At 42.6% G+C, this 27,070-nt stretch overlaps 1 long non-coding RNA gene across 1 annotated transcript in view; it reads left to right on the top strand.

The window, feature by feature from the left end:
* The window catches only part of LOC130356621 (uncharacterized), a 28,399-nt gene extending 1,620 nt beyond the window's left edge, over positions 1–26,779 (top strand). The window contains exons 2-3 of the long non-coding RNA XR_008888948.1: positions 11,651–11,797; positions 25,929–26,779. This is a non-coding gene — a long non-coding RNA (uncharacterized LOC130356621). The remainder of the gene's footprint in view (positions 1–11,650; positions 11,798–25,928) is intronic.
* The last annotated feature ends 291 nt before the right edge of the window (positions 26,780–27,070 follow it).

Below are 27,070 nucleotides of genomic sequence, written 5' to 3'. Positions count from 1 at the left end.
GATGGCCATGTGTGTAGAAAGGGGCAGTGTGTGTATATAGAGGCAGTGTATATATTTATGAAGGATGTGTGTGTATATACAGTGGCAGTGTATGTGTATATAGAGGCAGTGTATATATTTATGATGGATGTGTGTAGAGCTGGGCGGTATGACCAAATATGTGAATCATGGTATTTTTGTAACTTATGGCAGTTCCACGGTATATAACGGTATTTCTTTCACCCCCACAAATCATGTGACCCGCGAGCGCTGTTCTGCTCCCCCCCAATTAATTATCAGCCCAGCGGGGTACTACTCACATATGTCACCCGCAAGCACTGCCCTCCTCCTCTTTGGTGGGGGCCGCCGGCGATGGAACTCTATACTGTACGCCAGTGGTCTCTAACAGCCAACGTCTGTCCGGGCATGCTGGGAGTTGTAGTTTTGTAACATCTGGAGGTCCGCAGGTTGGAGACCACTGGCGTACAGTGAGTTCCAGCGCCGGCAGCCCCCAACGAAGAGGAGGAGGGCAGTTCTTGCCGGATACATATGAGTAGTACCCCGCTGGGCTGATAATTGATTGGGGGGGGGGGGAGCAGAACAGCGCTGGCGGGTAACATGATTTGGTGGGGGGGAACAGAACAGCGCTCGCAGGTCACATGATTTGGTGGGGGGGAGCAGAACAGAACTGGCGGGACACATGATTTGGTGAGGGGAGTAGAACAGTGCTGGCGGGTCACGTATGATTAGTTCCCCGATGTGGGGACAGCACTGCACTGGGCTTATAATTCATTCCCAAGGGGGAGGGGCCATACCAGTATTGCGGTATGGGGAAAAATTCATATCGTGCAGCCAATTTCGGTATTCTGTATGAACCGATATACCGCCCAGCCCTAGATGTGTGTGTGTGTATATACAGTGGCAGTGTATGTGTATATAGTGGCTGTATATGTGTGTATGATGGCAGTGTGTGTCTATATAGTGGCAGTGTATAAGCATATAGAAGCTGTGTATGATGGCCATGTGTTTATATAGAGACAGTGTATATATGTATGATGGCTGTGTGTGTATATACAGTGGCAGTGTATGTGTATATAGTGGCTGTATATGTGTGTATGATGGAAGTGTGTGTCTATATAGTGGCAGTGTATATGCATATAGAAGCTGTGTATGATGGCCATGTGTGTATAAAGGGGCAGTGTATGTGTATATAGAGGCAGTGTATATATTTATGATGGATGTGTGTGTATATAGAGGCAGTGTATATATTTATGATGGATGTGTGTGTATATAGAGGCAGTGTATATATTTATGATGGATGTGTGTGTATATAGAGGCAGTGTATATATTTATGATGGATGTGTGTGTATATACAGTGGCAGTGTATGTGTATATAGTGGCTGTATATGTGTATGATGGCAGTGAGTGTCTATATAGTGGCAGTGTATATGCATATAGAAGCTGTGTATGTGTGTATGATGGCCATGTGTGTATAAAGGGGCAGTGGGGGACATGTATCAATGTTGGTGTAGGTAAACATCTTTTTTAGATAATTTTGGTTGGTCTAAATTTGGTGCAATTGCACCAAATTTACCATACTTGTGCAAGGCGCATGATAAATTTCGTGCAAAGTTCAAAATTTACACACAGTTCTATTTGTACACCTGATCTACACCTCCCAGGAAAAGTGGACGTAGGGATTTTGCTCTACTGCTTTGAGGCCAGGATTCCATTGTTTTTTGTCCAACAGCAAAAACGCCAGAAAAACTGTCCCAGCTTTTTCGAGCGCTTTGTCAGTTTTTCTTGCATTTTCTTCTAGCGTTTTTGCTGGTGTTTGGAAACAAAAAAAAGTCCAAAACTTTTTGTTGTTGTTTTTTTCTTCGAAATTTAGATGCGTGAATGCGGAGGACTATGTCAGATTTGGTGGACTGTGACGATGAACTGCGTTTTTTTAATGTCAATAAAAGGGCTAACGTGGGCTGTGGGGGAGTTTTTTTAAATAAAAATATTTTTTCAATGTGTTGTGTTTTTTTATAATTGAATTTTCAGGCTTAGTAGTGGAAGGCATCTTGTAGACAGAATCTATTACCAGGCCAGGGCTTAGCGTTAGCCCCCAAAACAGCTAGCGCTAACCCCTAATTATTACCCCGGTACCCAACGCCAAATGGGTTCCGGGAAGAGCCGGTACCTGCAGGCCTGGAGCATCAAAAATGGCGCTTCTGGGCCTAGGCAATAACAGGCTGGCATTATTTAGGCTGGGCAGGGCCAGTAACAATGGTCCTTGCCCACCCTGGTAACATCAGGCTGTTGCTGCTTTGTTGGTATCTGGCTGATATTGAAAAAATGAGGGAACCACAAGTTTTTTTTTTTTTTATTTAAAAAAAAAAAACGCATAGGGTTCCCCTTATTTTCAGTATCAGCCAGATACCAACCAAGCAGCAACAGCCTGACGTTACCAGGGTGGGCGAGGACCATTGTTACCGGCTCTCCCCAGCCTAAATAATGCCAGCCTGTTACTGCCTAGGCCCAGGAGCACCATTTTTGACGCGCCGAGCCTGTCGGTACCTGCTCTTCCCGGCACCCCTGTGGCGGTGGGTACCGGGGTAATAATTGGGGGTTAGCGCTAGCTGATTTTGGGGCTAAGCCCCGGCTTAGTAATGGATTCCGTCATAAGATGGCTTCCACTACTAACCCTGAAAATTCAATTATAAAAAAACACTGACACAGCCCTCATTAATCATTTTATTGAAATTTAAAAAAATGCTGGTCATCATTGCAGTCCACCGAATCTGACGTAGTCCTCCGCATTCACACATCTGAAATTAGAAGAAAAGAAAAACGAGAATTATGGTTTAGTACATTTTTTGTGCTCTCCCCTGGGAAAAGCGCATATAATGCAGCGTGTTCCTAAACAGGGAGCCTCCAATTGTTGCTAAACTAAAACGCTCATCATGGGGGGCTGTATTTAAGCAACAGCTGGAGGCACACTGGTTGCAAAACACTGAGCATTTGTTACTTAACTCAGTGTTTCCCAACCCGTACGCCTCCAGCTGTTGCCAAACTACAACTCCCAGCATGTACGGTTTGTCAGTGCATGCTGGGAGTTATAGTTTTGCAACAGCTGGAGTCACACAGGTAGGGAAACACTGAGTTAGTAAACAGACAATGTTAGCCAACCAGAGTGCCTCCATTTGTTGCAAAACTACAACTCCCAGCAGTTGTAGTTTTGCAACAACTGGAGGAGATCAGTTTGGAGACCACTGTGCCTTGTGGGGTGTACTTTCCAAAATCGTATGCCATGTGGGGTTTTCTGCTGTTCTGGCACCATAGGGGCTTCCTAAATGTGACATGCCCCCCAAAAACCATTTCAGCAAAATTCATTCTCCAAAATCCCATTGTTGCTCCTTCCCTTCTGAGCCCTCTACTGCGCCCGCCGAACACTTGACATACGCATATGAGGTATCCCCTTACTCGAGAGAAATTGGGTTACAAATTTTGGGGGGCTTTTTCTCCTATTACCACTTGTAAAAATTCAAAAACTGGGTCTACAGGAACATGCGAGTGTAAAAAATGAAGATTTTGAATTTTCTCCTTCACTTTGCTTCTATTCCTGTGAAACACCTAAAGGGTTAACACACTAACTGAATGTCATTTTGGATACTTTGAGGGGTGCAGTTTTTATAATGGGGTCATTTGTGGGGTATTTCTAATATGAAGGCCCTTCAAATCCACTTCAAAACTGAACTGGTCCCTGAAAAATTCTGATATAGAAAATTTTGTGAAAAATTGGAAAATTGCTGCTAAACTTTGAAGCCCTCTGATGTCTTCCAAAATTTTAAACATGTCAACTTTAGGATGCAAACATAAAGTAGACATATTGTACATGTGAATCAATATATAATTTATTTCGAATATCCATTTTCCTTATAAGCAGAGAGCTTCAAAGATTAAATAAAAATGCAAAATTTTAAATTTTTTCATAAAATTTTAGAATTTTTCACCAAGAAATGATGCAAGTATCGACAAAATTTCACCACTAACATAAAGTAGAATATGTTATGAAAAAAACAGTCTTGGAATCAGATTGAAAAGTAAAAGCATGCCAGAGTTATTAACGTTTAAAGTGAAAGTAGTCAGATGTTCAAAAAATGGCCGGGTCCTTAAAGGGGTACTCCGGTGCTTAGACATCTTATCCCCTATCCAAAGGATAGGGGATAAGATGCCTGACCACGGGGGTCCCGCCGCTGGGGACCCCCGTGATCTTGCAGGCAGCACCCCAGTTAAAATCAGTCCCCGGAACATGTTCGCTCTGGGTCTGATTACCGGCGACCACAGGGCGGGCGGCGTGTGACGACACACCTCCGCCCCGTGTGACATCACGCTCCGCCCCTCAATGCAAGCCTATGGGAGGGGGCGTGACAGCTGTCACACGGGGGCAGAGGCGTGACGTCACCCGCCACCCGCCGCCCGCCCTGTGGTTGCCAGTAATCAGACCCGGAGCGGACATGCTCCGGGGACTGATTTTAACTGGGGTGCTGCGTGCAAGATCACGGGGGTCCCCAGCAGTGGGAACCCTGTGATCAGGCATCTTATCCCCTATCCTTTGGATAGGGGATAAGATGTCTAAGCACCGGAGTACCCCTTTAAGGTATAAATGGGCTGGGTCCTTAACCCCTTAAGGACCGGGCGTTTTTCGGTTTTTGCTCTTTCGTTTTTTCCTCCTTACCTTTTTAAAAAATCATAACTCTTTAAATTTTGCACCTAAAAATCTGTATTGTGGCTTATTTTTTGCGCCACCAATTCTACTTTGTAATGATATCAGTCATTTTACCCAAAAATCAACGGCGAAACGGGAAAAATCATTGTGCGACAAAATTGAAAAAATATAGCCATTTTGTAAATTTTGGGGGCTTCCGTTTCTAAGAAGTACATTTTTTGGTAAAAAGGACACCTTATCTTTATTCTCTAGGTCTATACGGTTAAAATGATACCCTACTTTTATAGATTTGATTTTGTATTACTTCAGAAAAAAATCATAACTACATGCAGGAAAATGTATACGTTTAAAATTGTCATCTTCTGACCCCTATAACTTTTTTATTTTTCCGTGTTCAGGATGCTATGAGGGCTCATTTTTTGCACCATGATCTGAAGTTTTTGTCGGTACCATTTGCATTTATCTGACTTTTTGATCGCTTTTTATTCATCTTTTCATGATATAAAAAGTGACCAAAAATACGCTATTTTGGACTTCGGAATTTTTTTGCGCGTACGCCATTGACCGTGCGGTTTAATTAGTGGTATATTTTTTAATTCGGACATTTCCGCATGCGGCGATGCCACATATGTTTATTTTTGTTTTTATTTACACTGGTTTTTTTTTATTATTGGAAATGCCGGGTGATTCCAACTTTTATTAGGGGAAGGGATAATGGGTTAATGATTTTTTTACACTTTTCTTTTGCAATATTATAGCCACCATAGTGGGCTATAACATTGCATTTACTGATCTTTAACAGTGTTCAATGCATCTCCATAGGGATGCATTGATCAGGGTTTTCGGCGATTGATTGCTCAAGCCTGGATCTCAGGCTTGAAGCATTCAATCGGCGATCGGACTGCAGGAAGGAAGGTAAGAGACCTTCCTCCTGTGCTACAGCTGTTTGGGATGCCGCGATTGTACCACGGCGATCCCGAACAGCTCCCTGAGCTAACCGACACTTTTTACTTTCACTTTTAGCTGCGTGGCTCAGCTTTGAGCGCGCGGCTAAAGGGTTAATAGCGCACAGCACCGCGATCAGTGCCGCGCGCTATTAACGGCGGGTTCCCGGCTTCACTGGGTGTCATCTAGATTCCATGCCCATTATCTTACCTAGCGTGCAACAACGTCCCTCCATGCCTGATGCCAGATTGGGAGAAAGGAAGAGCTGCTGCTGCACAACCTCTTTAGTATCTGTACATGCATGACAAAAAGCATCACACTACATACATAACAGGCATCATATAAATACACACACACATACAGAGACACACACTACACAAGTGTATAAACACACAGTACAGTCTATACATCATATACATATATTTGCACATAACATACACAGTTTACACATAATACACTCACTTTATGTAGGAAAGCTGGGTGCTGTGGGGGTCAGGCCCTTTATGTAGGAAAGCTAGGTGCTGTGGAGGTCAGCCACTTTATGTAGAAAAGCTGGGGGCATTGGGGGTCAGTCCCTTTATGTAGGAAAGCTAGGTGCTGTGGAGGTCAGCCACTTTATGTAGAAAAGCTGGGGGCATTGGGGGTCAGTCCCTTTATGTAGGAAAGCTAGGTGCTGTGGGGGTCAGTCACTTTATGTAGAAAAGCTGGGTGCTGTGGGGTTAGTCACTTTATGGAGGAAAGCTGGGTGCTGTGGGGGTCAATCACTTTATGTAGAAAAGCTGGGGGCATTGGGGGTCAGTCCCTTTATGTAGGAAAGCTAGGTGCTGTGGAGGTCAGCCACTTTATGTAGAAAAGCTGGGGGCATTGGGGGTCAGTCCCTTTATGTAGGAAAGCTAGGTGCTGTGGGGGTCAGTCACTTTATGTAGAAAAGCTGGGTGCTGTGGGGTTAGTCACTTTATGGAGGAAAGCTGGGTGCTGTGGGGGTCAGTCACTTTATGGAGGAAAGCTGAGTGCTGTGGGGGTCAGTCACTTTATGGAGGAAAGCTGAGTGCTGTGGGGGTCAGTCACCTCATGATGCACATGGCAGGGCACTGGTCACTCTGGGCTCCTCAGATGAAGACTCTCTCCCCTTCTCCTCCATCTTCTGACTCCTGAGGTATAAGCTCCATTACATTACACCAGCAGGAGGAGCTGCCGCTGGTTGTAATAGAAAACAGTGAAGACGGAGGCAAAGGATGATGGGAAAAGGTTTCTTAAGGGAGCACAGGAACTCTTCTTAAGGTGGCCCTGGCAGCTTTGTGCAGTCCCATGTAATGTGAACCTCTGCTAGCAGCCATTAGCTGCCAAGAGGTTCACTATAGGATGCTGCATCCTTGGGGATGGGGGCCCTGGGCAATTGTACAGACATACACACAAATACATTCATACATACATTAGCACATACATTCATATACACATTCATACATACATACACACACACATACATTCATATATATTATATCTATCATTCTTGGTCTCCTACCCTCGAATACTCCCCTCCCCCGCCGCTGCTCACCTCACCAGATGCCGAGGATGCAGCGTATTCAGAGGCAGGGACACTTCAGGGCTCAGGGGCTTGGATGGCGCAGACGTGTGCAGGGGACATCTCTACTCCCAGCAGCGACTGGTCTTTTCCAGCCCTGCGCCGAATTTTTAAAGACCCATGCCCGGCCGGTGAAGTTTCATTACCGGCAGCGATGGCCCAACCTGTCAGCCGGACCTGCTGTTTTGGCACATAGTACAGTGGCAGGGGGGGCCTGGGGGCCCCCCTGGCTAAGGGGCCTGGTCGCAATTGTGACCCTTGCGACCTCTATAGCTATGCCACTGAATCCACATTAGCTGTATAAATACGCTGCTTATCTAGATTCTCCTGGCAGCCATTTTCTTGGTTTGGTGGAAATTGTTCTAATGTGTCTGTGCCTCTTTTGTTGCAGAATACAGCTCCAAAGGATTGAGTCCTAATATGATGGACCAAATTTCCAGTGCAATCATTCCAGAAGAGGAACTGTGCATTCAACAATTGCAACTGCCTGAGATGCAACTTTTGATGAGTATCTTGGTTAAAGGGGTATTCCAGGCCAAAACTTTTTTTTATATATCAACTGGCTCCGGAAAGTTAAACAGATTTGTAAATTACTTCTATTAAAAAATCTTAATATTTCCAATAGGTATTAGCTTCTGAAGTTGAGTTGTTGTTTTCTGTCTAACTGCTCAATGATGATGTCATGTTACGGGAGCTGTGCAGTTCCTATGGGGATATTCTCCCATCATGCACAGCTCCCGGGACGTGACATCATCATTGAGCAGTTAGACAGAAAACTTCAAAAGCTAATAACTATTGGAAGGATTAAGATTTTTTAATAGAAGTAATTTACAAATCTGTTTAACTTTCCGGAGCCAGTTGATATGTAAAAAAAAGTTTTGGCCTGGAATACCCCTTTAACCCCTTCATGACCCAGCCCATTTTCACCTTCAGGACCTGGGCATTTTTTAAAAATCTGACCACTGTCACTTTAAGCATTAATAACTCTGGGATGCTTTTACTTATCATTCTGATTCCGAGATTGTTTTTTCGTGACATATTCTACTTTATGTTATTGGTAAAATTTCACTGATATTTGCATCCTTTCTTGGTAAAAAAAATCTAAAAATTTCATGAAAATTTTGATAATTTAGCATTTTTCTAACTTTGAAAGTCTCTGCTTGAAAGGAAAATGGATATTCCAAGTAAATTACATATTGATTCACATATACAATATGTCTACTTTATATTTGCATAAAAAAATTTACAAGTTTTTACTTTTGGAAGACACCAGAGGGCTTCAAAGTTCCGCAGCAATTTTCCAATTTTTCTCAAGATTTTCAAAATCGTAATTTTTCAGGGCCCAGTTCAGGTTGGAAGTGGATTTTAAGGGTCTTCATATTAGAAATACCCCATAAATGACCCCATTATAAAAACTGCACCCCCCCCCCCCCCCCAAAGTATTCAAAATGACATTCAGTAAGTGTTTTAACCCTTTAGGTGTTTCACAGGAATAGCAGCAAAGTGAAGGAGAAAATTCTAAATCTTCATTTTTTACACTCGCATTTTCTTGTAGACCCAATTTTTTAATTTTTACAAGGGGTAAAAGGAGAGAAATCACCCTAAAATTTGTAACCCAATTTCTCTCGAGTAAGAAAGTACCTCATATGTCTATGTAAAGTGTTCGGCGGGCGCAGTAGAGGGCTCAGAAGGGAAGGAGCGACAATGGGATTTTGGAGAGTGAGTTTTTCTGAAAGGGTTTTTGGGGGGCATGTCCCATTTAGGAAGCCCCTATGGTGCCAGAACAGTGGACCCCCCCAAATGTGACCCCATTTTGGAAACTATACCCCTCATGGAATTTAATAAGGGGTACAGTGAGCATTTACACCCCACTGGCGTTTGACAGATATTTGAAACAGTGGACTGTGCAAATCAAAAATTTTATTTTTCATTTTCACAGACCACTGTTCCAAAAATCTGTCATACATCAGTGGGGTGTAAATGCTCACTGCACCCCTTATTACATTCCGTGAGGGGTGTAGTTTCCAAAATGGGGTCACATATGGATATTTATTGTTTTGCGTTTGTCAGAACTGCTGTAACAATCAGCCACCCCTGTGCAAATCACCTCAAATGTACATGGTGCACTCTCCCTTCTGGGCCTTGTTGTGCGCCCCCAGAGCACTTTGCGCCCACATATGGGGAATCTCCGTAGTCGGGAGAAATTGCATTACAAATTTAGAGGGTCTTTTTTCCCTTTTACCTCTTGTGAAAATGAAAAGTATAGGGCAACACCAGCATGTCAGTGTAAATAATAATTTTTTTTTTTTCACTAACATGCTGGTGTAGACCCCGACTTCACCTTTTCATAAGGGGTTAAAGAAGAAAAAGCCCCCCAAAATTTGTAAGGCAATTTCTCCCGAGTACGGCGATACCCCATATGTGTCCCAAAACTGTTGCCCTGAAATACGACAGGGCTCCAAAGTGAGAGAGCGCCATGCGCATTTGAGGCCTGAATTAGGGATTTGCATAGGGGTGGACATAGGGTTATTCTATGCCAATGATTCCCAAACAGCGTGCCTCCAGCTGTTGCAAAACTCCCAGCATGCCTGGACAGTCAATGGCTGTCCGGCAATACTGGGAGTTATTATTTTGCAACAGCTGGAGGCTCCGTTTTGGAAACAGTAGCGTACCAGACGTTTTTAATTTTTTGGGGGAGGGGGGGGCTGTGTAGGAATATGTGTATATGTAGTGTTTTTTACTTTTTATTTTAGGTTAGTGTCAGTGTAGTGTAGTGTTTTTAGGGTACAGTCACATGGCCAGAGGTTCACAGCAAGTTTGCCACTGGAAGTTTGAGCTGCAGCGCAAAATTTGCGCCATCTCAAACTTGCAGCACTCACTGTAAACCTCCGCCCATGTGAGTGTACCCTGTACATTCACATTGGGGGGAGGGGGCAAACATCCAGCTGTTGCAAACTCCGAGCATGCCCTTTGGCTGTCCGTGCATGCTGGGAGTTGTAGTTTTGCAACAGCTGGAGGAACACTGGTTTGGGAACACTAAGTTAAGTAATAAACTTTCAAGTGTTTTGCAACCAAACTTAGTGTTTCCAAACCAGTGTGCCTCCAGCTGTTGCAAAACTATAACTCCCAGCATGCATGGTCTGTCAGTGCATGCTAGGAGTTATAGTTTTGCAACAATTGCAACAGCTGGAGGCACTGAGGTAGGAAACGGACAATGTTTCCCAACTAGTGTGCCTCCACTTGTTGCAAAACTACAACTCCCAGCATGCCCAGACTGCCCAGGCATGCTGGAAGTTGTAGTTCGGCAATATCTGAAGGATCAGATGTTGCCGAACTACAACTTCCAGCATGCTTGGGCAGTCTGGGCATGCTGGGAGTTGTAGTTTTGCAACATCTGAAGGTCCACAGTTTGGAGACCACTGTATAATGGTCTCCAATCTGTGCTCTTCCAGATGTTAGAGAACTACAACTCCAAGCATGCCTGGACAGACTGAGCATGCTGAGATTTGTAGTTTTGCAACATCTGGAAGAGCACAGATTGGAGACCATTATACAGTGGTCTCCAAACTGAGGACCTCCAGATGTTGCAAAACTACAACTCCCAGCATGCCCAGAAAGCCAAAGGCTGTCTGGGCATGCTGGGAGTTGCAGTTTTGAAACTCCCAGAGGCAGCAGTGAGATCGCTTTACGGCGATCTCACTGCTGCCAATGAAGATGCCGCCCTGCTGCTGGAAACTCACCGCCGGGACGCAGCGCCGCCGGGACCGCATGGAGGAATCCGCTCGCGCCGGGACCGCTCGGGACACCGCTCGGACGGGTAAGTGACGCCGGGGGACGGGTCAGGGACACTTAGCAGAGCGGTGTCTGTCCCGATCCCCGTGATCGGGACTCACACTCCGCGCTGCTATGTATTCTGATAGCGAAACGCTGCTATCAGCTAGTCAGATTTGACCAGCTGATAGCAGCGATCGCTGGGGGTGGGTGGGGGATGAAACCCCCCGTGGTCGCATGGTAAGATGGCTGGCTATCAGTGATAGCCACCATCTTTCCGGGCCCTGCAGGATGCCGCGAGTAGCGGCAAAAATGTTCATGACGTACCTGTATGTCATGGGTCGGGAACACCTTGCCACCCATGATGTACAGGTATGTCATAGGTCGGGAAGGGGTTAAAGAAATCCATCACTGCAGGCAGTGCCAGATACAAATCTCTCATAACTTTGGTGTTTTTTCTCCTTTCAGTAATGTTACAATGCTATATTCTTTGTAGTGTAGTAGACACCAGGAGGTGGTGAAGATATTGGGTTCACCCCATAATTGCTCTACAGAATGATCTTGGACATATTTGGCCTCCTTATGCAGTGTTTAGTAGGTTTTTGGTTTCAAAAGGAGGTGATGTTCTAAATATTGAGACAAATGTTAATTTTCAGCTATCCAGAAATGTTTATTAACGTTGTCCAGACACAAATGGAGGCCTTTGATAATCTAGTGGGCATTCTGGGTCCACATCTTGAACACCAGGACACCAGATTGTAACAAGCCATTTCTCCAAAGAAGAGTCTGCTGATCACATTTTGGTAAGTTTTTGTATTGTAGTTTTTGTTTGCTATTGAAAAAGAGGTAGATGAGTACCTCGAAACGAGTCTAGCCTCCACCACCTGTACCCCTGTATTGGCAAACTCGACATCATCCATTGGACTGCAAAAACTATATCGGAGCATGCTCCCAGGATTGCACGTATCCCGCCTGCCAGCAGATGTCTCCCCGGTGAAAACCTATGCCTGGTAACCTTGCTCCAGGACATTGCTGGTAAGAGGCACAGTGTGCCAAACCCCTAAACCCACTCAAACTTTCCCAATGCCACCGGGGTAGAGTGGTCCACATTTGAGGGGTCTCCAGCGCTGCAGAGCGCAGCTTCATGCACCCACAGTATTACCAATAACAGACTATCTATATCCCACTCACTAATCTCTATTCCTGTGCCATCAGGGTAAAGTGGGACACATATAAGGAATCTCCAGCACCGCAGAGCGCACTGAATTCACTCACTTACTGGCATGCTACCACACGCAATATCTCTATCAGATACGAGCCACACAGAGACATCGCTGCTCAGATCATAAGACATTGTATTCCACACGGCATAGCACGATCTCTGTGCATGCACCTATAGCGCTACCTATTATTTGCTTAACTGGTATACCAGCACCTATTACTTATACCTAAATTAGAAAATAAAATTAAAAATAAAATAGGCAGAAAATGTATATCTACTGCCAGTCTTATCGAGGTAAGTCCAATGTAAGGGCACAAGAAGTATCACTATTGTTGTATTTCTAAATTGTTTTAATTAAATCTAACTCACTGGATCTACATTATTCTATATGTATATATATTTATATATTTATATAATCATATATATATATTTTATACACCTATACATTGGTTTTAATCAAGCACAGACTTGAGAAAAGTGTACCCCACTACATACAAGTTTTTGTTTGATGTATGTGTTTCCTGATGGTGTTTTTGGTTCCAGCCTTTTTCTATTTTTGGATTACAGTCTAAACTGATGGGCCAAACATGCTGGAAATGCACCCATGAAGGGTAGCTGAAACAATATAGCCTTCTGTGTGTGAATTACCTTTCTTGTCCTGTGCCATTATTTGAGTATTGTTATGAGCATTTTTTGCACTTGGGTATTATTTTCAATTTTTTAAATCTCTTTAAATTTTTTTGTAACTGGGAGAGTTGTGTATTGTTGCACCTAAAATTCTGTTGGTAAATCTACTGGTTATCTGTGGTATTGCCAAGTCAACATGCCACCTGATTTGGCAGTACTTTTCATTTCAATTACTTTCAATTTCATTGGCCAGTCTGATCCAGAAGATTTGGTTTCAGGTAGCAGGCTTTCAGTGTGTGCCCCTATTCCCTAACTGCATAGGCACCATCCATGGGAAGCATATACGAGTGCAGCAGCCAACGGCATCAGAGACCCATTTCCACAATTACAAAAAGTATTTTTCTGTGGTCCTGATGGCGGTGGCTAATGTAAATTACAGTATATTGCCATCTATGTTGGCACCTATGGTAGTACAGGGGACTCACAGGTACTGATGATTTCAGAATTTGGTCACCAAGTTCTACTAAAGCAAGAGATTGTTTCTCCTCCGAAACCTCGTCCAGTTACCATGCATTCAGTTTTCTTTGTCATGGTATCAGAAAAGGCCTTTCCACTCATGCCGAACCTGATGCGCCCATATCCACACAGGGGACCGGATGCCCAGCAGGGAGTTTTCAATAAAAATCTGAGCAAGGCACGATGCTTCATGGAGTGCACCTTTGGGATGCAGTTATATGTGAACACAGTAGACTCAATCATTAAAGCAGTATATGTTTTGCACAACTATATCTGGGACTATAGTAGCCCAGATATAGAAGTGAAGGAACATGTTGCTTGGGATTACTCTACTGTGCAGTGGTCAAGGCACACATCCAGTCGTGCTATAATAGTATGGGAAGCCTAAAGGGACAATTTTATGTCTCCCAAAAGTGCTGTACCATGGCAAGTTTAACATCCTTTGGTGATCAGCATTTGCTCGATTGGAAGATGGCTACAACATAGCAATAAGATTGTGAAAGGTCTCTATCCATGTCTTCTGTCAACTGGGTCCTTGCTAGGATAAGTAACACCCTGTGGAATGTTTGGAACTTGAAACTGTCCCCATGGTCAGTTTGGACTACATAGCCACAAGGGCAGATGAAAAAGTGACATGTGGTCTGTTTGCCTACAACCTCATCCAACACCATCCTTTCATGGTTTTGTGAAGGGCAACTTGTGGACTGATTGGTTTGGTATCCCACATCAGTTCAAACTTTTGGAGTCCTGAAAAATAGCTTGTGTGTTTCTATTTTTGTTCTAAGAAACCAGTTTTGTTAATTAAAGTGTTTTTATACTTTTATGTATGTTTTTTTAACCCCTTAAGGACCAAGGACGTACCGGTACGTCCTTGGTCCTGCTCTTCCGATATAACGCGGGGTTACACAGTAACCCCGCGTCATATCATGGCGGGCCCGGCGTCATAGTGAAGCCGGGACCCGCCTCTAATAGCGCGCAGCGCCGCGCGCTATTAACCCTTTAGCCGCGCGCTCAAAGCTGAGCCGCGCGGCTAAAAGTGAAAGTGAAAGTTCCCGGCTAGCTCAGTCGAGCTGTTCGGGATAGCCGCGGCCAATCGCGGCATCCCGAACAGCTGACAGGACAGCGGGAGGGCCCCTTCCTGCCTCCTCGCTGTCCGATCGCCGAATGACTGCTCAGTGCCTGAGATCCAGGCATGAGCAGTCATCCGGCAGAATCGTTGATCACTGGTTTCTTATGAGAAACCAGTGATCAACATAGAAGATCAGTGTGTGCAGTGTTATAGGTCCCTATGGGACCTATAACACTGCAAAAAAAAAGTGAAAAAAAAAAGTGAATAAAGATCATTTAACTCCTCCCCTATTAAAAGTCTGAATCACCCCCCTTTTCCAATAAAAAAAAAAACACAGTGTAAATAAAAATAAACATATATGGTATCACCGCGTGCGGAAATGTCCGAATTATAAAAATATATCATTAATTAAACCGCTCGGTCAATGGCGTGCGCGCAAAAAAATTCCAAAGTCCAAAATAGTGCATTTTTGGTCACTTTTTATATCATTTAAAAATGAATAAAAAGTGATCAATAAGTCCTATCAATGCAAAAATGGTACCGTTAAAAACTTCAGATCACGGCGCAAAAAATGAGCCCTCATACCGCCCCATACACGGAAAAATAAAAAAGTTATAGGGGTCAGAAGATGACAATTTTAAACATATTAATTTTCCTGCATGTAGTTATGATTTTTTCCAGAAGTCCGACAAAATCAAACCTATATAAGTAGGGTATCATTTTAATCGTATGGACCTACAGAATACATATCAGGTGTCATTTTTACCGAAAAATGTACTACGTAGAAACGGAAGCCCCCAAAAGTTACAAAACAGCGTTTTTTTTTTCAATTTTGTCGCACAATGATTTTTTTCCCCGCTTCACCATAGATTTTTGGGCAAAATGACTGACGTCATTACAAAGTAGAATTGGTGGCGCAAAAAATAAGCCATCATATGGATTTTTAGGTGTAAATTTGAAAGAGTTATGATTTTTTAAAGGCAAGGAGCAAAAAACGAAAATGCAAAAACGGAAAAACCTCCGGTCCTTAAGGGGTTAATTAACATGTGTTAACACAATGACTAATGTAGAGAAAGTGAACAAGAAAGTATATACAGTATGCATGTAAGTTGTACCCAATTGTGGATTTACTATATTACCCAGAAAATAACCAAACCAGGTCAAACACTGGCAGACACTGAGTTTGTAGAGTAGTGCCTATATGTACATTATTTTTGTGTTCACATCTGTTGTGGTCTTTACTGTATGATCCCATAACTTTACATGTGTTCATAGTACATGTGTAAACTTTGGACAACAGCTTTGTATTGTTTGTAAAAGGTAGCTTTAAAGGGGTTATCCAGGAATAGAAAAACAGAGCTAATTTCCTTCAAAAAACACTCCCTCTCTGTCTCCAAGTTGGTTGTAGTATTACAAATTGGCTCCATTCACTTCTATGGAACTGAGCTGTAGAATCACACCCAACCTAGAGACAGACAGGGAGCGTTTTTTGAAAGAACTTAGCTCTGTTTTTCTGTTCCTGGATAACCCCTTTAAAAAGATGGTGTGTATAAATTTGTATTATGGTCATCTGGTCATACAATTTTTTGACCTCCTTTACCATGGTGATACACTGTATGTATTTAAAAGTTTCTATTATATCCCTTCTGTCTCGTCTTTCTTCCAAGCTATACATGTTAAGGTCCTTTAACCTATTTTGGTAAGTGGATGAGTGGCTTTGGGGTGGGGCAGTAGGGATGGGGCCCCTTCTTCAAATTCTTGACTTCCAGCAACAACTGAAGCACCTGGAGTTGTGGTACTGGTGATGGTGGTGTTGGTGGGATCTGTAGTGCTGGTGATGCCAGGCTCTGCCTCTGTTAATGATTTGAATGAAATAACATACATTAATGCAACCAATCAACATGCTTCTTTCATTTTTAACAAGACTTCTGTAAAATAAAAGAAGCAATCTGATTGGTTGCTATGGGTAACTGTGCAACTTTTCCTTTGCACAGGTTTTGATAAATCTCCCCCAAAATGTCAAAAATTGAGAAGGTTGTCATCACACAGATTATTGCTATATTTATGAAAGCAGCAACAAGTGGGATTGACCTTGGCAGTGTTCCTTAAATTTTTTAAAACAAAAAATATTTACATATTTCTGTCTGAATTGATGAAGACGTCCTCAAAATATTCAAACAGTGCAACCGCAATCTAAGGCCATGCTTCTTCTTTGCAGGTTCGATGATGGTAGTTGCCATGCTCCTTATCCCAAAGGCATAAGCGTTCACCTACAAAACAAAAATAAACTATAACCTATATGTTTCATTTAAATTTAATATAGACCAAAAGTGAAATTCAACATAAAGCAAATTACATATAAAAGACATGAATAAATAAAAATGATGTTAATGCAAAATGCAATATTACTCAAAAACGTCCAGCACTGTCCATGCAAACTTAAGCAAACAGCATTGCTTTTGCATAACTAAGCATGCAAAGTGCAGTGTTACTAATGTACACATAGCATTGTCCATGCAAACTTATGCAAAATGCTTTTTGCATACATACTGCCCAAGCACATTGGTATGTTTAACTGTCCAGAAACACACATGAATTAATATAAATAAGAACATATAGAACTTATCTAACATGAAAAGATACATCATTCCACCCGGACCTCAAAAATCACCTCACATAAATTATTCCAAGCAGATACTCAGAAATTCCTTTAGTTTGAACCTAACCTAAGTTTCAAATGAACTGCAACTTCTTATGTGTGCACCAAGATTGTGGGTTCAAATATGCATGATGCGTTAATTTTTTTACATAAATTTGTTTTCCCTTAGTCCTAACAGCAGCACAAGTGGGGTGTTCTGCCCCTGTGAAGCTAGCAGGACGGTTAAATTTTTAATTCCGCTCAAGTAATTAAACATTTAATTAAACCCCCATACAAGGCCTCCTCCCACAGGCCACATTGCTTAATAACAAGTAAACAAAATTAAAACTAAGGGCGGGAAATTGGTATGCTGCTGTTAGGACTAAGGGAAAACAAATTTATGTTAAAAATTAACGCTTCCCTTACATCCTAACCAGCAGCACAAGTGGGGACTTAGCAAGTAACAAAACAAATAGGGAGGACTACAGAAGAGCGGCACTTAGGATGGATTGCTCAAAGGCCAACTCTTCCGAATGTTTGGCATTAACCCTGTAATGACTAACAAAAGTGTTATGGGTGCCCCAGAAGGCAGCAGCACAGATTTGTTCCAAAGGAACGGATTTTTTTCTCAACAAAAGAGGTAGATACTGCCCTGGTAGAATGGGCAGTGACAAAGGCAGGAGGAGTCAACTCCTGGGCTACAAAAGCCTCCCAGATTGTTTCTTTAATCCATCTACTCAAAGAGGGTTTAGAGGCTTAAAGACCTTGGTTCTTCCCTGAAAAAGAAACAAGAAGGGGTTCAGATCTTCTGAATTCTCCAGTTCTTTAGATGTAGATTCTGAGGATTCTTGAAATGTCCAGAGTATGATCTTCAACTTTCTTGGGAGAGGATAGATTGGGACACAGAACTGGAAGGGCTATGACTTAATTGGTATTGGAGAAAGTCGGGACCTTAGGAACAAAGGTAGGCAAATATCTCAACAGGACTCTGTCCTGGAGAAAAAGTGTATAAGGCTCAAAAGCCAAAAGGGCCTGAAGCTCACTAATCCTCTTGGCTGAGGTTATGGCCAATAAGAAGGTGACTAAGGGACAAATACCTAAAGTCGACTTCTTCCAGAGGTTCAAAAGGGGGAGAGCATAACCCCTAAACAATAGTAGACAAATACCAATTGGGAATAGGTCTGAGAACTCTAGGTTTAAGTCTTTCAGCTCCCCTGAGGAATCTTCTGATTAGGGGTTCTTGTGATAAAGATCTGCCTAAGAAGGCAGAGAATGCTGAAACTTGAACCTTTAAAGTGGATGGGCTAAGACCATTGTCAAGGCCATCCTGAAGAAAACGCAGTATTGCAGAAAGAGGAGGATCTGAGGCTACTACCTCTTTCATAGCACACCATTGGAGGAATATCCGCTTTATCGTGGAGTAAACCTTGTTTGTTGACTCTGCTCTAGAATGTGCAATGATTCTCAAGACCTCCGCAGGAAGCCCACTACTTAGTAGGGTCCTGTCAATCTCCAGGCTGTCAGAAACTTCCTGGAGGTGAAAGGGATGATTTTGGACTTTTCCCAATTTATAATACAACCCAGGCGCTAGAGCCAGATGAAGATGAGATTGTAACACGTCTAGAGTAGCGGCTTTTAGAAGCCAGTAGTCTAGGTAAGGAATAAACTCTAGACCTCTTAGTCTGAGGGCAGAGACTACCGGAGCCACCACCTTTGTGAAGGTGTGGGGAGCGGAAGTGATGCCAAAGGGCAGAACGGCAAACTGGAGATGCCTTACCATACCTTTTATGGTGACAGCAACCCTCAAGAATTTCCTGTGAGCAGGAACTATAGGGACATGAAGGTAAGCATCCTTCAAGTCGATGGTAACCATAAGATCTTGTGGGTCCAGAATGCTGATGACTGAGCAAATGGTTTCCCTCCTGAACCGTCTTTTCTTTATAAAACGTTTTAGATTGCGAAGATCTATGATCATACGCCAGTCGCCCGATGGTTTCAGCACCAGAAAGATCGGGGAATACACCCCTGAGCCTCTTTGATCGGGGGGAACTTTCTTCAAAGCATGCTTTCCTATGTACTTGAGGACAGAGTCCTCTAGAATAGCCTGCTTTGTATTTTTGTTAACACAAATTTCCTTGGAGGAGGGGACATGAACTCTATTTTGTACCCCGACTGGATAACGTCCAGTACCCAAGGATTCTGGATTTCTTTCATCCAAGTTGACAGAAATAATTTTAAACTACCTCCGATGGGTGGAGGATCAGTAGATAACCTCTCTACCTGACAACTTAGAGGGGAAACATTATTGGACCTTAGAGGAGAGTCCTCCCCCACATCCTCCCCCACGCTTCTGGCTGGACTGACATCTTTGTGATCTGGAAGGGCCCTGGTACTACCCCCCCCCCCCCCACCCTCCCGCTCTGCCCTTGCCACAAAAGGATTGCACAGGCAGAGATTTACCCTTCTTGTCAGCAAATCCTTCCATGATGTGGTCTAATTCAGACCCAAAGAGCCAATTAGGCTCAAAGGGCATACCGTGCAAGTTGAACTTGGAAGTATTATCCGCCACCAAGGGGCATAACCATTAGGGGCGCCTACTTGCAGAGCATAGCCCCATAGACTGAGCTTAAGGTGTTGGGCAGACTCACAGGTACATCAATTTGAACCTCCGGGTGAGAACTGCAGGCTTGTCCAGATGCTTCCATTTGGCTTTCATCAATTTTTTTTGTGTGTCATCCACCTTGAAAACTTAAGGTCCTCTAGAGGTGGATGTTGAGGCTTCCCCCTGATCAACATCCTGATTTCCTGACCTGATGGATCTAAGCAATCTCTGTGTCTTTTCCATGGGAAAAAGAGGCTGAGAGATTACTTCTTCCACAGATTGCTCCGACTGATCTGCCATGGACATGGCGGAATCTTCCACAACCAAAGGAAGACTGAATGAGGTTCTAGGCCTCTTGTTGGATAGGGAATTCTTAATTTCGGTGATAGAATTCCCCATGAACTCCGTCATCCATACAAACATGTCATGGACCGTGGGCTCAGCCAGGTTAGCAGGTGGACAACATCCAGAACACCTAGTGAATTCATAGGCGTCTGGCAGGGGGCTACCGTAATCGGCACAAGTCAGATGGCGCTCCTTAGAGGCGGACTTGTGACCTCCAGAAAAATGGTCACTCGAAGGAGTAGACATTGCTCTGGAATTGAAAAACAATAGGTTAGAAAGAACCTTAACTGGTTTGTTGCAGCGCATACCTATTAGAAAAAAGAAATGCTCTTAGCAAAACCAAGACACAGCAGGTAACAGTATACACTAGCTAGGAAGGCAGCAAGAGGCCAAATTAAAGCCAATGCTGCCTTATATGGGGAAGAGGGTGCCAAATTCAGGAAATTACCTAGCTGCTGCTGGGCAGATTTTATAATTATTTATAAAAACATATTAAAATTTACTTGTGCCCCTTCCAACACACTTGAAGAGGCAGATAGATCTAGATACATCATTAAATAACAGAAGCTAGCGCAATCTGCGCTAGGAGAAAGCTGATGTCGGACCAGAAGTCGTCAGTTGACGTACTTTCGGTCCGCGGCCCCGCAGACGAACGCTGAGGGACTGGATGCATACAGGAAGTGCTGCTGCCTGGTGCAGACAAGATAAGGGCAGCATCGCCCATACAACAGTGGGGGTATTGCTGGACCCCAAACCTAGATAGCAGGCAGCGCACAGCACCGCCCAAAAAAACCCTGGCCGCTCTAATACATAAGAGGCAGCCGGAGACAGACTCCCCAGCCCTCGGCAGCACAGCAATGCCACTCAGGCTAGGGACCCAGCTAAAGCAGCAGAAGGCCCTGTGGGAGGAGGCCTTATATGGGGGGGGGGGGGGCTAATTAATTGTTTACTTAGTTGGGTGGAATTAAAAATTCAGTTTCACAGTGGCAGAACTCCTCACTTGTGCTGCTGTTTAGGACGTAAGGGAAGTATAAATACTATAATTATGGAGAAATGTGCATGTGAGTAGGGTATAACATTCTGAGGATTTAGGAAACTTCAGCAATGAATTTGCAATGAATCTCGAAACTTTGAACAAAAATCTTGAGCCAGTATGGCACCCTTTTCTTAAAATATTACAAATTTTCATCTGAACTAAAGAGAAAAAGATAAAAAGTCACTTTAGAAAACGTTAGAATCATGTATGCTTTTGTATCCAGCCAAATCAATAATGGATCCAAAAACAAAGACTTACATTTCTTCACTTTTTATTAGTCCTGTGTTTGCCCAAATTAACTATTTAGAAAAATGAATCTGTATGTCTAATTAAAGGGGATTTGTAAATTACTTATGTATAAAATCTTAATCCTTCCAGTACTTATCAGCTGCTGTATGCTCCAGAGGAAGTTGTGTAATTATTTCCAGTCTGACCACAGTGCTCTCTGCTGACACCTCTGTGTGTGCCAGTAACTGTCCAGAGCAGAAGAGGTTTGGTATGAGAATTTGCTCCTACTCAGTGACAGTTTCTGACATGGACAGAGGGTGCAGCAGAGGTCAGACAGGAAAGAACTACACCATTTTTTCTGGAGCATACAGCAGCTGATAAGTATTTGAAGGCTTAAGATTTTTAAATAGAAATAATTGACAAATCTGTTAAACTTTCTGGCACCAGTTGATTTTGAAAAAACATTTTTCCACTGGAGTACCCCTTTAAATTGTATAATCTAGAAAAAAAATATGAGGGACAAGAAGGTGGGAGTGCATATTGCTTCGACCTCCAAGTCCATAGCAGGATGATAGTCGTTCATTTGCCCACCCTTTCCACCAATCCTTACTGTTATTCTTTATAAAACATATTCCACTTTTCCCTCTATGCAAAGATCTTGTTGCAGGGACAGCTGGCTACTTTGCCACAAGAAAAGAATCTCTCCTAGTTTCTATCTTCACTTACCTAAGGAATTTTACTTAAAAAAAAAAAATAATTACAGTGACCCCCCGACCTACGATGGCCCCGACATATGATGAAATCGACATACGATGGCCTCTCAGAGGCCATCGCATGTCGATGTCAGCATCGATATACGATGCTTTTTTATGTCGGGGCCATCGCATTAAGTGCTATCCGGCAGCGCCAAATGCTTAAGCTGCTGCCGGATAGCAGCTTAATGTTCCCCGTGTGGTGTGGTAAGTATTACTTACCCCTCCATGATGCTCCGGGGTGCCCTCCGGGTCCAGCGCTGGTCTTCCGGTGTCTTCTCGGCCCTCTCCGATGACGTCAATACGCTGCTGCGCACGCCATCCAATAGGAATGGCGTACGCAGCGGCGCAATTACGCCGCTACGCAGGCCCAGTAAGGCCTTGCGGAAGACAGAAGAGGACCGGAGAAGACAGAAGAGGACCGGAGAAGACAGCGGAAGACCGGAGAAGACAGCGGAGAGCCCAGCGGAGGCCCGGGATCACCATCGGGAGCGGCGGGGACACCATCTCGAGCGGCGGGGACAGGTGAGTACAGCTTCCTATACTTTACATTGCACGAATCCCTCAACATACGATGGATTCGACAAACGATGGCTCGTTTGGAACGAATTACCATCGTATGTTGAGGGACCACTGTATATATATATATATGTCCTTCTCAATGGCAACCTAGGGGGCCATCTATTCTTTCCACTACTCATCTAACATGGGATATAAGTAAATCATATGCTGAGAAAGGAGAACTTGGGGAAATGCCTGAAATGCATTCTGTTTCGGGAGCCCCTAAAGCAAAACTTTTTTAACCAATGACAATTTACCCTTGGGCAAAAAACTACTAAAATATAACTTTGATTTATATTAGTTATTAAAAACACAAGAACACTTTATGTAGATTCTTAGAGTCCTAGTCAAATTCATCTTCAGTCCCAGAATGACAAACTCCTGAGACAGCAGCCCAATGAACTTAGTGTATGAGTTTGTAATACTTGCAACAAGGTAACCAAACTTACCAATATGTTATAACAATATTGATTGATGTTGGGCATAAAGGATGCATAGTGATAATACTTATACAATTCTAAGTTACTAAAATCCCCAGTGCTATATAAACAGACAAGTTAGAGTTGGATCTTGTGTTTGCAATAACTGACGTAAATACTTAACAATCACTCATCTTATTTTAATAACATAATAAAAGTTATGCTTTAGGTATTGGGACAAAATTAGGTATTTAGTTGCCCCAGGGACAAATTGTCATTGCTTGTTAAGATATTGCTTGTTAAGAGTAGACATGTTCACGAAATCTAGTGTGAACGGTTCTCTTAGTGCTACCGATGTAAAAACATCCGCAACTGCAAGTAAGGACATACACCAACCAAGGAGTTTTGCAAGTAATTAAAGCTCTGACCGTAATGTCTATTCATCCAACTTTTAAATGTTTCCCTGGTTTGAAATTGGGACACCATGAACAAGAGCCACAACGGTGGTTCCCAGTAGGGCCCAATTTTCTAAGCAACTCTGCATTTAGTTTCTGTTCAGATTGGAACTTACTTCTAGTAACTTGGTCTTTGAGATTTTTACACCTGCAAAATGTAATCACTGGTGTGTGAAGGACGATTTTACACAATTCTGGATCATTTTTGACTAAGTACCAATTTTTCTGGATAATCCTACTTATCTTATTTTCCATGGGGCTAAATTTCAAGGAAAAGGAAACATTGTCATTTTTAGCAGGGATAGTATTTTGTCTTACATTTTTTCTTTTCTTTTATTTCCCCTTAGCAAAGATCTTCTGTCCTGTGACATGACTCTATCCAGAGCCCTGTCCAGGACTTCAATAGGGTAACCCTTTGAGAGCAACCTATCCTTCAGTTCCCCAGCTTGTTTGATAAAATCTTCATTTGTACTGTAAATACGGCGCAGTCTTAAAAACTGCCCGTATGGGACTGCTTGTTTTACGTGGGAGGGATGATAGCTGGAGCAATGGAGAGAACTGCAAGCAGAGGGTTTACAATAATTCACTGTAGTCACCTGTCCATTGTTAATTTCCCCTAGGAACATGTAGAAATTCCAATTGAGTGTTGTCAATCTTATATGTAAACTTAAGATTCATATCATTTATATCATTCAAATACCTTACAAACTCCGTCACGGTGCCATCCCAGGCGATAAACACATAGTCCACGAACCTGAGATTGCACCGGACGAACCTGAGGAAAGGATTTTGGTCTGTGAATACGTATTTACTTTCAAAAACTGCAACGTAAAGATCGTCAAAAGTACACACCACGGGGAGGGGGGTGCCCATGGTCACACCCCCCCTCATTTGCGTGTACCACTGCCCATCAAATTGGAACAAATTATTGTTTAGGACAAAAGTGAGAGACTCGCAAATAAATTAGATGGTGTTTGCTTGTTTGCCTGTGTATTTCAACAATTCTCTAATGCACTCTACTCCTAGTTTTTGTGGTATACTCGTATAGAGCGACTCAATGTCGATCGATATGTGTAGACATGCCAAGCCAGATTCTGCAAACAATTTTAAAAAATTGGTTAGTGTCCCTTACTAACACTGGCACTATTTGCAAAAGGGGTCACAGTAGCCAGTCCAAGTAATTAAAAGTCAGAGGAATAGACATTACGGTCAGAGCTTTAATTACTTGCAAAACTCCTTGGTTGGTGTATGTCCTTACTAGCAGTTGCGGACTTTTTACATCGGTAGCACTGAGAGACCTGTTCACACTAGATTTTGTGAACATGTCTACTCCATATGCTCAGGAAAGGGATCTCCCAGATTCATTGAACACAGCGCACGGAGGGGACTGTAGAAATCTACTTTTTGCAGGGAATTGAACGAGTTATGAACAAAGAAGCTGGCGATCTAAGAAAAATCCTCCTGCAAACGGAGGCACGTTGGATAATTAAAACCAATGCACAAGGGAACCTCGGGTCGAATGAAAGACTGGATTTTAGTGTCTTTTTGTAACCTTAATCAGTACATTGCATAAAAAGAAATCACATGTTTTTATTGTATTTTACTTTTTACTTATGTAAACCTTTTTGCTCCTCCTTCGTGCACATCACCAGGTGAGAGTATTTAAGGTGGTATGCAACATGGAGGGCAGGGTCTGATGAAGTGTGCATGCGCACGCGCAACAGCTGTCACCCATTCCTATGCAGAAGCTCTTGGGAATTATCCTACCTCTGAAATAAAGAATCAGCACTGTTTGCACTTTCAAACTGGGGAGTGCGCCCAAATATGCCCAAATATCATCCAAATTATTCTTCTATATCCAAGCACATCAGATGCCATATTTTTATACTCATACCTTGAATACAAATCAACCTTCTTTAGTCATGCCTTGTGTAAAGAAGCTAAAACTTGAGTGTGACTGGACCTTCCAACATGATAGTGATCCCAAGATATTTTCAAAGACCGCCAGGACTTGGATTCAGAAGTCCTGGAAGATTGTGGAAAGGCAATTAGTTCCCTGACTTAAACAGTACAGAAAATCTTTGGTGGGATTTGAAGAAGATGATTACAACATGTAATCCCATAACAAATTAGTGAACTGGATGTCATTGACCATGAGAAATGGGCTAAGATTCCTCAGGAACACTACCAGAAGCTGTCAAAACAGCTTAAGGGTGTTCTACTAAATACTAAAGACAGTTGTAATGAAGGAGTTGACTAATTCTGAGACTGCAGTATTAATTAAAAGTGGTATTTTGTGTTGAATTTGAAGAAACCACTTAGTTGTGTTATATAAATTGTTTGAATTTTATTAGCAATTTGCATTCACATTGGGGAATTTGAATAATTTCCGATGTATGAATCTTATATTAAGTTATGCCCAAATTCCTAACCCTAAGCATGCAAAATATGTGTTTTTTTTTAGCTATGTGTCGCACTTCAGTATAGCTGATGAACTGAGCTGTAAGGCAAGCCAAAATCATACGAATTCCTTGCCTAACAATAGAAGAGCATCTGGCATTTCCCAAGGATATGAATGGATACACACTCTACACATAGGGCAGAGACAGACAGTTGAGAATACAGAATAGCATCTGATGGGAGCAGGCTGGCAGGAAGGTAAACAGATGGTCTGGCAGCAGAGAAACCAGATGGCTTGGCAAAAAGTGACTATACTTCAAGCAATGGATGGAGCTGAGTGTAGAACACTGGAAAAATTGCATGGTAAAAGTCCTTAAAAGGTTGAATCTGTGGACCACACTCTGAACAGTTTTGATGTTTGTGTCAAGTTATCATCATTACATTACAGTGATCACTTGTTGAGAACATAACAGCTGATAAGTAGAAGAGACTTTATCAGCAAAAACCATCTGTTAGGAACATACTCCAAATTAGGTTTTGTTGGTTTAGATGCCAGACCTTGCTGAAGGCAAAATTCCATTCAGATAGGAAACAGGTGCCTGATGAAGATCAGAATACAAAATATTAAATTTTTTCTTTAAACTAGATTCAGTCTATTGCGGTACTCGCACAAATGGAGTACCATGGGCCCACCATAGAAAATATTACTGGCCCACCATCTTATCAATTTGCCGTAGATGAAGGTGTCGCTGTGTCAAAAACAATTCACATAATTACTTTCAATTAATGAAATCCTGAATTTCTGGAATAAAATTACCCTTTTTTTTTAATTTTACTGGAACCATTTTCCTCCCACTTTCCCTGCTTGATATTATCAGACATGTTGTTAAAGATCTAAATAAAGATCTCGGTATAGTATCCTACTAAAAAGCAATTGGTTTTCTTTCCGAGTCTCTTCATGACATATGTGTTTAACAATCATGGATCCAAGCTACATCAAGGATGTAATTCTAGCCATAAAAAGGTCTCAGGTCACTTTAAATAACAAGACTAGAAGTATGACAGGAGTTAAAGGACAAAAATGTGTCAGCAACAATAAATATTTCATTCAATTATATTTATTTACTTACTTTTCATTATTAAAGGGGTACTCCGGTTGAAAACTTTTTTTAAATTAACTGGTGCCAGAAAGTTAAACAGATTTGT

Source organism: Hyla sarda, chromosome 2 (genome assembly GCF_029499605.1).
Source record: "Hyla sarda isolate aHylSar1 chromosome 2, aHylSar1.hap1, whole genome shotgun sequence".
Lineage (NCBI taxonomy): Eukaryota > Metazoa > Chordata > Amphibia > Anura > Hylidae > Hyla > Hyla sarda.
The sequence above is the reverse complement of the archived record's forward strand: the minus strand, read 5'-3'. Positions and strand labels throughout refer to the sequence as shown.